The 9,860-nt window shown below is 39.3% G+C and overlaps 1 protein-coding gene across 1 annotated transcript in view; it reads right to left on the bottom strand.

The window, feature by feature from the left end:
• The window catches only part of HPSE2 (heparanase 2 (inactive)), a gene marked incomplete at its 5' end in the record, with an annotated part of 275,793 nt that overhangs the window by 241,218 nt on the left and 24,715 nt on the right, over positions 1–9,860 (bottom strand). The window lies entirely within an intron of this gene.

Below are 9,860 nucleotides of genomic sequence, written 5' to 3' on the forward strand. Positions count from 1 at the left end.
GCAAGAATATGTTTCCTACTCCAGGGCATCTTCCTGATCCAGGAATCAAATCCATGTCTCTTTAGTCTCCTGCATTGGCAGGAAGATTCTTAACCACTTGCCACCTGGGAAGCCCAATTGGCTAGAGAAGTAGTATTTCTAGACACCCTAATCAGCTCTTTTTCATGGACCCATGCCACCCCTTCTAGGAGTACTTCTTTTGGAAGCAGGACACAGGTAGCCTCTGCTTTTGGAGCCCATGGATTTCTCTTTCTCTTCTCCTCTCCTTTCTCCAGCCCAGAAAAATCACTTGAATCTGGGAGAATAGCTCCACGCTCCTCACTATTTCAAGTTCTATGCCCAGAATTCTTTCTTTAAAATTCAAAAGCCAGAAAGGCTTGTACTTTCTCTTCTCCGTCTTTTTATGTCCCACCCCTGAGCCAATAAGTACACAATCAGCTATCTGCTTGAATAGAGAGGAGGAAAATGGAAAAGTCCAGGGAGAGGGGAAAACAGATTAGGATCCAAAATACTATCCCTGTCACATATGCACTCTAAGCTGCAGAGACCAAGTAGGAAAACCCAAAAATTAAGAAGGGGAAATGAAATTGAGTACCCCCTTCCCAGGATATTTCAGAAATTAGAAAGCCTAGACAAACTTAGACAAAAGTGTCATTAAGTATTGGGTTGGCAAAAATGTTTGTTTGGGTTTTTCCATAAGGTGTTAAGGAAAAGCTAAATAAACACTTTGGCCAACCCTGCGTGTGTGTTTGTGTGTGCGTGTTTACATGGGCTTTACTTTTACAAAATTATTTCTAAAATTTCTGAAAAGTAAAATCATCTCTATTTACATACAAAAATGACCATAATGAAAATTACACTGACATTTACAGTGCTTTCTCATTAAATTTTTTTTCAGCTTTCTCTGTGTATAATTTCACATAACTCTCAAAACAGCCCTGGTAGGCAGATATTCTTATAATATAGTGGAGGTGGCTAAGTCACATAGAGGTTATGCGACTTGTTCAAATTCATATAGTAATGCAAACTAAATTCAGTTTTTCTGATTCCGAATGCTATGTTGTTTTCAAGCTGTTTTCACTGAGGCCAAGAAGTACATACAACTCTAAAATGCAAAAAAATAAGTTGAATTTTTGCCTTAAGAAAGCACTACCCTATATTTTTCAAAAAAGTAAAAAGGCTTCAGCACCTCATTTGCTTGTTGACTTCCTCTCACAGACTTGAGCATTTCAATGTTATCTGTAAGGCAAGGAATGTACTGGAGCAAAAGTGTCGAAAGGTGACTGAGTCAGAGCCTCTGCTTTGCAACAACCACAGTAAAGCTGAGAAGACGGACAATGAGACAAATAAGCTACAGTGCCTTTGTGCTGCACTCCTGCTGTGAACTAACTGCTGGGGAACAGCAGTCAGGGAGTAGCTAGCTCTACCTTCTACGGCGTTAAAAGAGGGACAAGCACTGAGTAAAGCTTCATATCTCACAAGACGTTGAATCTCATATTGAAAGAAGGGTAGGATTTTGCCCTAAAGAGCAGGTCAGGCATAGGAACAGCTAGAGTAAAGCCAGATAGAGTCAAGGTGAATATTTTCTCAGGAGTCCAGGATATGTGGATGTCAGGGGACAGGTAGGAAGTTATCTGACAGAGTGGTCAGATAACTGGTCCATGATGCTGACACATCTGGCCTTTAATCATTCCTTAACATCTTGGTACAAGTTGACGTCTTGTTTATCTCTGCATGATTAGCACCCAACACAGTATTGTAAAATACAGCTCCTCCTGCCTGTTGGATTTATCCTGTGCTTAAGCAAGTGAGGAGGGTGTCAGGCTGGAACATGAGTTTTAAGAAGATCACTTTGGCTACAGTAAAGGTGAAAACTAGTGGTGTGGACACACTAGTGGGAGATGACTGCAGAGTTATGGGAGGCTTTGAAATGTGGGAATGAGAAAAGACACAACTGAAAAAACACTGTTGGTGCATCCAAGGGGGGTTGGCAAGGGTGAGTTTAAGTGAGGAAAGGGGGTAAGACAGGGTGTGAGAGAGAATCCTGAAGTTTTAACTGCAGTAATACCATTGCCTAAGACGGGCAATACAGGGACAGACTTTAATGCTGGCGTTGCTGAATGTACTCCAATTCCGAAAATGCCACAGAGGACTTGAAGCAAATGGTCACTGACGGTAACCGTTATGCATTCACAAGAAAATTAGGGGTAAAATGCCCTTTCTGGCTAAAAGGTTCTGGACAGGCAATTAAGAACACATCACATTTGGTGTCTTAGAAGCTGGAAACTTGTCTTCCATGATACTATGATCTGGAGTTCCTCACATGCTTTGGATAGTTTGTTCTGCTAAAGGTTGATAATTAAGTCTTTAAATAACCTTCCATTATCAAAAGTTACATTACAAAAAGAACGGGAAAACTAGCATTAGCATCAGGAGCATTTAAAGTAATGCAAAAGTTTTCTCCCCACACTCCTACTTCATCCTCAAAGAAAATCTATAATTAAATACAAAATACACTGGATCCATATATGTAATATTATATAGTTTATAGAGATATATTTTTAAATTGAGTGTAGGAAAACACCTACCATGACCTGGACTGGGAAAATCAATTATTCTTCCTAACCTAATTTATGGGTTTGATGAAATTCTAATTAAAAAAAAAATCCCACCAGATATTTTTGAAACTTTGCAAAATCATTCTAACATTAATCTGAAAGAAGCCAAGAATGTTCTGAAGAAAAATTGGAATACCAAAGGGATATTTATTTGATCTACCACATATTAAAATACACCACAAAACCTGCAATTATTACAACATTCCTAGGAGTTAGTCAGGAGATCTTAGGAATTAGTAAAGAAATCAGGAATTAGTAAGGATATCTATGGAACAAAAGGGGATTTTTATAAAAATTTTTATATAAGAATTTATTACATGGAAAAGAATTTAGTATGTGAAAAATTGAAGCATATTTTTAATGGTGTCATGTGATTTGTGACTATTTGGAAAAAAAGTAAAGTTAGATCCTTACCTAAAGTCTTATTTTGTAAAATAAATCAAAATATTAAAATATAGTTTCATTTCAATAAATATTTAAAAAATACGACAATCACAATTTAATATGTTTAGACCAATATTATTATTTTAACTTTGGTAGCATATTTAAGCAGTAGGAAAGTTGAGGGAAAAACATTATTAAATATTTGTTCACATGAAAATTTTTGTAAACTATGTTCTTCCTTTTTCTTTCTTAGTAAAATAATGAGAACAACTTCAAAAACATGGGAACATTTCTACTCTTATTCTGAGGAAGAAGAATCTAATTCAGAAATAATGTCAAACAAAATTTGCATTTCCAAATACTACTACCAGGATGACTTTTTTCTTGGGGATGGTTTTGGTCACCACCTCCTGTACAATGTTAGAAACATCTGTCCATTGTTGTTCAAGCACTCTGTCTAGAGATCTAATCCCTTGAATCTATTCGTCGCATGACAGATTTTATTTTCTTGGGCTCCAAAATTGCTGCAGATGGTTACTGCAGCCATGAAATTAAAAGACACTTGCTCCTTGGAAGAAAAGCTATAACAAAACTAGACAGCATATTACAAAGCAGAGACATCACTTTGCTGACAAGGGTCCCTGTATTCAAAGCTGTGGTTTTCCAGTAGTCATATACAAATATGAGAGTTGGACTATAAAGAAGGCTGAGCACCAAAGAATTGATGCTTTCGAATTGTGATGCTGGAGAAGACTCTTGAGAGTCCCTTCTACAGCAAGGAGATCAAACCAGTTAATCCTAAAGGAAATCAAGCATAATGTTCATCTGAAGGACTGATCTAAAGCTGAAACTCCAATACTTTGGCCACCTGATGCAAAGCGCCAACTCATTGGAAAAGACCTTGATGCTAGGAAAGAATGAAGGCAGAAGAAGAAGGGGGTGACAGAGGACGAGACGATTGGGTGGCATCACCGACTCAATGGACATGAATTTGAGCAAACTCCAGGAGATAGTGAAGGGCAGGGAAGCCTGGTGTGTTGCAGTCCAGGGGTCACAAAGAGTTGGACATGACTTAGAGACTGAACAACAGCAACCAGGATCACTAAACACACTTTTGTTTTTTGAGAAGTATAGAAAATTCACCTAAAATGGAGCAAATTTTCTGCTTTCGGAACCCTTTGAATGATTTTTTTAAAATCTAGAAAAACAAAAACCAAGCACAGAAATAATACTTAAAAGGAAACTGATAAAACTCCACAGAATAGACACTAAAGCCACTAACTTTGGTGACTTCTTAGCCCCACGTTCCCCCTCTGAAAATTAGGGTTTTTCTATATCTTCTGTGTATCTGTATCATTTCCATACTCTGTTTTTCTATCTATCCTGGCAATAAGCAAGACGACAAGTCCAAAAAGATTATAAATTTCTTTGTTTAAATCTAACATTGATGGATTCCTCTGCTCCCTAGTTTTGCCTGTTTCTCAGAAACTGGCCCAAACCACATAAATGAATAACTTCAACACAGCTGCAGAATGCTCAGCAATAGTAATATTAGAGGTGGAATAACATGCACACAGACTAGTGCTGTCAGGAGTGAAATACCACTGGGAAAGTGAAATTCCATTTAGGGTCCAGTATTATCCAAGGATTTTCAACCATCCACTTCCATTCTAATCCCTAGATTTAGGTCTATGAATGAACAAGTAAAAGATGACCTAGGATGTGAATAATGACAAAAAGGGAAAATCTTGGGTTTTCCAAGGTTGGATGTCTCCATACCTGAATTATGAAAGCAGGAATCCTGGATGATTATTTCAGAGAACAGAAGATGTCTGCCTTCATGCTGACATCCAGTCATGCAAAAAGGGACAAGAGAAGCAAGAGGCAGGGACCTCTACCTAAGGAAATTGGCTAATGCCAGGTAGACCTTTCAGGCAGGTTGAAGGGATCTTTCCCACTGGAGCAAATATGCTGCTATGGAAAAAACCAAAATATCTCCTTACATTGTGAGAGTTCCTTTCCTCCCCCAAGGGACCCCAAATCTGGGAGAGTTTCTTTCCTTTGTTATCCACCTGCACATATGACGTATCTAAAATATTGTTGAGCCTTCTCTCCCAGGGCATATCACAGCTCCCTCTTATAATAAGGCACATCTTTATTCATGGTCTTTGGGGTTTGAATTCTACTTTTGGACCACAGAGTGTAACCCTAAAAACTAGTTTCTGTATTTTGCTCCCAGGAAAGAGGATAAATCCTTCATGAGGAACTGGATGTCTAAATGACTATAAACTTCAATAAGAGTGTAGGAGTCTGATCCTTCTTTTCCTTGCTCACAAAGAGAATCTTTGGTTATGTAACTAACATGAATAACATGTGACAGCCATTCTACACAAAAGCTAGGAAAAGCTTGTGAGGAAATTATTCATTTTGAGTTACAGCAAACCACGCATCTTCCATTTAGTCCAAAGCCATTTCCATTTCCATGGCTAATTATATATTAAGCTATACTAGGTTAATTATATATTAAGCTCTAGAACAAATAAAATGCTGATTTATTTTTCCCCTGGTTCTGTTCAAATGCCAACATCTAGGTCCTATCCCCACATATTCTGGTTTGGTAGGTCTGGGCTGGAGACTAAGAATCATGTTGCATTTTTAAACAAAGATACTCATAGCAGCTCTGTTCATAATAAACAACAATAGAACTAAATGTCCTTCAGTGAGTGAATGGTTAAACAAAGTGTAGTCCACCCACATCATGGAATATTAACCAGCAATGAAAAGGAACCAATTATCGACATGCACAACAACCTGGCTGAATATCCAGGGAATTATGCTGAGTGGCAATCCAGTCCTCAAAGGTTGTATTTACATTATTCCATTTACATAACATTTTTGAAATTGCAAAATTATAAAAATAGAGAACAAGTAAGTGTTGGCAGAAGTTTTAAGAAACAGGAAGAATGAGCAGGGTAAAAGAGCTACATGAAAAAAAGAGCTACATGAGCTATTCCTGTGGTGATGGAAATTGTCTGTTTCTTTACTGTATCAATGCTAGTGTCCTAGGGGTGATACTATCCTATGGTTTCACAAGAGGTCACTATTGGGAGAAACTGGGTAAAGGGCACTTGGGATTTCTCTGGACTAAATATCATGCTGCATTTTAAAGAAGCTCTCCAGGTACTTCCAATGCAGGACAACTATGGGCCACACCTTTTACAAAATGATCTTACCAACAACTATTAGGATAGGCCATTCATAGAGAAAAAAAATAAGTTCTAAAGGAAAGTAGAATGGGAAAGTGAGGAAAGAAATGCAAAAAAGAAAGTGAAGAAGAATATTTCCCAAGACCATATGTGTTAAATTCTAATCTATGACCCAGGACTCCAGTCTCCTTCTACAATATTCTTTCTATTCCCTATCTGACTTCTCTGACAACAGAAGATGAGAGAAACATCCTTCATCATAACAGTAATAACTGCTAACCTTCAGCTTGGGTCAGGAATTAGGCTGTTTCTTTAATCAAGAAAGAAGTTTTGTCCAGGAAAAAAAGAAAAAGAAAAGAAAGTAAGTTTAGAAGTGGGTATTAGCATAATATTAGCATAATTGGCATATGCTATTAGCATAACTCTCAGCTAGGAAGCAGACCTTTGCAGTAGCCAGTGCTCCCTTGTTAATTAGCACTGAACAGCTGCTGGGAGGCCTTGCCTCTCTCTAGAGGCAGAGATGGAAACTCTTTTCTTATGAACTAAGAGGAATAAATTGTTTTCTCCTCTTGTAGTTTAAGTCATATAACTCTTTCACAGTTGAAATAAAACAGAAAGGTTATTAGGAATAACTGTTAATAATAATTTCTCTGTGCACCAAACTGTCCCCAGCTGTGCAACTTCCCACTCCAAACAAGAATTCGGTATAAGTAGGTTTGCAGGCAGGAGCTGTGATCACCCTCATTATGCTGCTGCTGCTAAGTCGCTTCAGTTGTGTCCGACTCTGTGCCACCCCATAGACGGCAGCCCACCAGCAGCCCACCAGGCTCCCCCGTCCCTGGGATTCTCCAGGCAAGAACACTGGAGTGGGTTGCCATTTCCCTCTCCAAAGCATGAAAGTGAAAAGTGAAAGTGAAGTCGCTCAGTCATGTCCGACTCTTAGCGACCCCATGGACTGTAGCCCATCAGGCTCCTCCATCCATGGGATTTTCCAGGCAAGAGTGCTGGAGTTGGGTGCCATTGCCTTCTCCAGGAACCACACTAAGCATTTTAAATTCATTATCTCATTTAACTTCACAACATGCCTAAGAAATAGATAATTTCATTTGCCTCATTTTACCAGTGAGGAGACTGAGGTTTTAAAGAGATTAAAGATTTCCTCAAGGTGACCTTGAGTTGGACCATAAAGAAGGCCAAGCACCAAATAATTGATGCTTTTGAACTGTGATTTTGGAGAAGATGCTTGAGAGTCCCTTGGACTGTAAGGAGATCAAACCAATCAATCCTAAAGAAAATCAATCCTGAATATTAATTGGAAGGGCTATGCTGAAGCTGAAGCTCCAATACTTTGACCACATGATGTGAAGAGCTGATTCATTAGAAAAGACCCTGGTGCTGGGAAACATTGAAGGCAGGGGGCAAAGGGGACAACAGAAGACAAGATGGTTGGATGGCATCACTGACTCAATGGACATGAGTTTGAGCAAGCTCCAGGAGATGGTGAAGGACAGGGAAGCCTGGCGTGCTGCAGTCCATGGGGTCGCAAAGAGCAGGACACGACTGAGCGACTGAACAGCAACAAGGTGACCTGACTGGATGCTGATCTGGGCCTCATCTAGTTCCAAAGCGTATGCACTTTACCATTCTGCTATTTCCACCCTCGTCTTCAGTCCTGCTACACTGGTTCACTACAGAAAACAGAAAGCTGCTGTTAATGTTTTTCTGGAGGAAGGGACCCATGAGGTCAGAAACGCCCAGGGCCCACAGAAGTCATGAGAGCTTGTGTATCGGAACATAGTGAACTTTCCGTCCTTACCCACCCATACTGCCTTCACTATTGTTTATTTGCCACTTTGAGTACAAGTGGAGCCTATGAATTAGCATTAGGCGCTTCACACAAGTTTTGGTAATTAGACGCAACTAAAGATAGAAATTCTGGGTAGAAAAAGGCAATTTTTCTATTTCTGGTTTGCAGATTACTGAGTTTATAGCATATATCATGTGGTCTACTGTGATGGAAAAGACCATTATTTGCTTCCTAATTCTCTTCTGCTTTTATCATCTTTGCCCAAATTAGAATACTTTCCATAGCTTTCTGGGCCTCCATGGGAGCTAAAGGCCCTGTCTAGCTTTCTGTTCTAACCCAGGTTCAAGTTAGAATATGCTACTAGCAAGTCTATAGAATGTTAGGATAACTTCCATTCTTCATTCAACAACTTTGAGCACCCACAAAGTATTATATTAGGCTTTTTGCCAGTACAGAATATACATTAGTAAATACAACAGACAACTTCCTGCTCTCATGAAGTTTATAATCTCTATGAAACAAATAATAAATATGCAGTTTTGTGATAAATGCCATAATGGGAACTAACAGTGTGCTGATAGAGAATCACTTAGCAAGGCTATTCAAGAAAGGACTCTGATGGATGAGGTGAAATCAGTAATGTGGCAAGCTGAGAGAATAATTTAGGTAGAAAGAAGCATATATGTTGTACAACCCCATCCTGTCCACCCTGCTGAAAAAAAAAGAGGGAGAGAGAGAAGCTTAGCACATGCCAGGTCAGTGAGGCTTGAGTGTAGTAAGAAAAAGGGAAATATGGAGAAGAATGAAGAGCTGAGAAGCAGCCAGATCATTTGTCATAGAGCCTTGTTGGTATGGCAAGGAGATTCAGTTTTATTCTAAGAGCAATGAATAGTCATTAAAGAGTCTTTATCAAATGACTGACAGCATGGGAATTATGTTTTTAAAAGATTTTCTGGCAATTGTGTGGTGAATAGATTGGAGAGGACAGTGGGTTAGTCACTCAGTCATGTCCAACTCTTTGTGACCCCATGGACTGTGCCTGCCAGGCTCTTCTGTCCATGAAATTCACCAGGCAAGAATACTGGAGTGGGTTGCCATTCCATTCTCTAGGGGCTCTTCCTGACCCAGGGGCTGAACCCAGGAGTCCTGCATTGCAGGCAGATTCTTTACCATCTGAGCCACCAGGGAATGTTAGAAAGGACAGGAATAGAAGCAAATAGACCAGTCATGGGGCTATTGAAGTGGTCCAAGTTCTGAGTTCTCCAAATTATAACTCTTCTGTTATTGTTTTCTCTATGGCCATCTCTCACCTAAAGCAGAGCTCACATTCCAAGTCAGCGTTGTCCAAACACATTAGTGGAACACTAGTCTCTCAAGATATTCACTGAAAACAAGACTACGGTCAAATAAATTTTTAAAATTCTGCATGCTAAATACCCTTCTTGGAGATTCAGAATGTAAACTAATTTAATAAAGATGCTAGGAAGTGTTTCAGTACATTTGTGTATTTCAATATTTCTCAAACTTACTTGACTATGGAAATTTTACTTCCCCCTCCCTCCACATAATGCTATTGTTTTGCAGGACTGGTATTTTCCAGAGCATATTTAAGGAAATGCTGCCATAAGTCATTCTAACCAAAGGTTAACTCCACGTGCATGGTTTACTGGGCCTCCTTTTCTCCACATCTGTCTGTCCCTCTGCAGACAGATTTTCATATTAAGCCCTTGGCTTGGTCACCCTTTCTTACCTCACCCTCTCTCGACTCTGAGCCTATCTGCAAGGCAAATTCTCATCTTTTCTGAGAGTCCATGTTCTCTGGGTTGCCACTTCCTCACTCTGATT

This window comes from Bison bison, unplaced genomic scaffold (genome assembly GCF_000754665.1).
Source record: "Bison bison bison isolate TAMUID 2011002044 unplaced genomic scaffold, Bison_UMD1.0 scf7180017862979, whole genome shotgun sequence".
Lineage (NCBI taxonomy): Eukaryota > Metazoa > Chordata > Mammalia > Artiodactyla > Bovidae > Bison > Bison bison.